This window comes from Physella acuta, unplaced genomic scaffold (genome assembly GCF_028476545.2).
Source record: "Physella acuta isolate Inbredline_101_S28 unplaced genomic scaffold, ASM2847654v3 ptg001755l, whole genome shotgun sequence".
Classification (NCBI taxonomy): Eukaryota; Metazoa; Mollusca; class Gastropoda; family Physidae; genus Physella; species Physella acuta.
In genome coordinates, this window is record NW_026733265.1 from 248929 (window position 1) to 251976 (window position 3048).

General features: G+C 36.4%; 1 non-coding gene across 1 annotated transcript; it reads right to left on the minus strand.

Moving 5' to 3' along the window:
- Nucleotides 1-519: 519 nt before the first annotated feature.
- Trnat-ugu (transfer RNA threonine (anticodon UGU)) lies at nucleotides 520-592 on the minus strand. The gene has a single exon. It is a non-coding gene; the product is annotated as a tRNA-Thr (tRNA).
- Between the last annotated feature and the right edge of the window lie 2456 nt (nucleotides 593-3048).

The following is a 3048-nucleotide window of genomic DNA, read 5'->3' on the forward strand; positions in this document are numbered from 1 at the left end:
CAATATAATGAGTGTCCCTAACCCTAAACCGAACCCTCGCGCAGCTATTAAGGCCACTGCGCATGCGCAGACCTATTGTGTTTCGTATCTTCTGCCGAAAAATCTTTATTTCGAGTAGTCACTTCGTATTAATTAATTGTATTCACTCCACTTTTATCAATATTTATCCTATTTTTTCTATCTGTCTATCATTAAAATGTAATAGATCATTTGATATTGAGCCTTTTATTGTGTTTTAATAATGTACAACATGTTATGTATGTTCTTTCGTTGATTAACTGGCGATTGCGAAAGAAAAGAAAGTTCGCCATTAATGAAAAAATTATAACAATAAGCCTATATAATAGAACCAAATTTATTACCTATACGATAATGCATGCAACGCATAGCATTTTTTTTTCTTATTAAACGCGCTATTTACAAGGTATTGTTAAATGTATTGTACTTTAGCGAGAGTATGAGATTAATGAGCAACACCTAAATATCAGATACGTAGGAGAAAAAAAAGGAACAAAATACAGCCCCCAGTGAGGATTGAACTCACGACCCCTGGTTTACAAGACCAGTGCTCTAGCCACTGAGCTATGGAGGCTTTTATTTAGTCTGTTATCTGTATTATTAAATTTCGTTTGTACACTAATACCATATACAAAAATTGTTCATTTGATTTAGTTGAAAATTTGCCAAAATAAAATGTAGATTTAAAACCTGAACTTTAATCGAATGTGTTGTTTTTTAAATATTTTAAGTAAAATTTAAGGATAATCCTCAATATTGCTTTTTTAAACTCAGATTTTATTTTATGTAGATGTTATATGATAAAGTAAAACTAAAAGCTTAACACTCCCCACATACGTGTAGTATGAGCTATGTGTTAAGTACACAGAAACAGCTGGTTGTTATCGATTCATCCGCTAATCTCATTCAAACAATTTTACCGTTTTTAAACTTGTTACTAGAATAGTAATTTTTTTTTTCAGTACTACTTTGGTTTACTTTTGGATTGTTTTATTTTTTTTAAATAGTTTTTTCACCAAGTTATTTTTAGTTATTTAATATCCTTAAAAAATCTGAATATAGTTACGTTTTAATAATTTCGTTTATGATTTGTTTAATTATTTATATTTAGTGAGTTAAATAACAAATGATTTAAGCAAAAATAAGAGTAAATTTTACTAGTAGCCTACTAGTTACAACACGAATGTAGGATTTTATTCTTGAATCTGTAACGAACAGCTCATTTACTTTTGTTCTTTATTTCATGAACGAGAAATGCGTAGAGACAAATGGATAAAAGGTTAAAAGGGCAACACAAAACGCTATTACAATTTTCAAATAAAAGGGAAATAACAAAAAAAATATCCAGATTTCGTTTAAAATCTGTTATTTCCACTGACTCGATAACAGCGCCACAGTTTATAGAACGTCAATAGCTTTGAATAGTTTATGTGGTGTACATAAGTCTAACATAATGTCTATAATTTATCATTTATGTTTTTAATTAAATTAAAGAAAAGCTAATAGTATTTTATCAACCCCTTATAATAAACATGTAAATTTTCTATTTAAAGTAAAATGTAGCGTTCTCAATTACTAGTTTTCAACGAATATCCAGTACTTAAATTTACTAGATCACTTTATTTTTCTTTCGCTTTGAGAGTTGGAAGACCTTTTCTTACCCCCCCCCCCCCCCCCTCCCTTCCTAACTCACTAGCTAAGTTAAAGACCATCAAATTAGGTCTCTAATTGTTATAATTACATTCATAGGCGTCGCGAGGGAGGGGGGGGGGGGGGCAGGGGCGCGGACCGCACCGGGTGACACCATTTAGGGGAGAGGGTGACATCAAAGCAAAAAATAGCAAAATATAAACAGAAAAATGATAATTCCATTTAATTAAGTGATTAATTAGAGTGAGTTAAATGGTCTTTTAAGAGCAAAGTTGACAAAGCCCGACAAGGGTAGAGAGGGTGGGGGTGGGGGGGGGTTGACACTATGACGTAAACGTAATGAAAACTTGCTACATCAAGCTGTATTTATAACCGACTATAGATAAAAATCGTTAGTATTATCTGAGCACAGTTTAAAGCAATCGCCTCAGGAGTGGGGAGGGGGTGAGTGGGGGGGGGGGGGAAGTTACATTAACTCAACGTTGCAAAATATGCCGGAGGTAAACGGTTTTGTTTAGAATCGTAATAACGTATGTGTTAATCCATGTATGGGGGGGGGGGGTAAAAATTAAATACATCCAGAGAAAAAATATATGTGAATGCGTATACACATGCGTATACACATACTTATAAAATTATATGGAATATATATATATATAAAGCAAAGTGGTCGGGTGCCCGAAAGGATACTCCCTGGCGCCTCAGGCGCTTCAAATTTGGCAGGCTCCAGCCTTGGAACAACAGAACACGGGGGCCGGTGCCGGAGTGCCGTAAGTCCACGAAGAGAGGGTCAAAACTGACCTCGACTGACCGGCGCCTTATATGAGCTATATTACAAAAAAAAAAATTGCCACGAGGGCTTAAAAAAACGCGAGAGAAATTCTCTTTACATGAGCTATATCTGATTACAAATTACATAAGCGAGGGTGATCTGTGAAGGAGAGAGGGAAAGGGGGGGATAGCAAAGACTATATATAAGGAGAGTAAAGCCCACACATAAGCCCATGTATAAGCCCACACATAAGACCACACATAAGCCCACACATAAGCCCACACATAAGCCCACACATAAGCCCACACATAAGCCCACACATAATCCCACACATAAGCCCACACATAAGCCCACACATAAGCCCACACATAAGCCCACACATAAGCCCACACATAAGCCCACACATAAGCCCACACATAAGCCCACACATAAGCCCACACATAAGCCCACACATAAGCCCACACATAAGCCCACACATAAGCCCACACATAAGCCCACACATAAGCCCATGTATAAGCCCACACATAAGCCCACACATAAGCCCACACATAAGCCCACACATAAGCCCACACATAAGCCCACACATAAGCCCATGTATAAGCCCACAC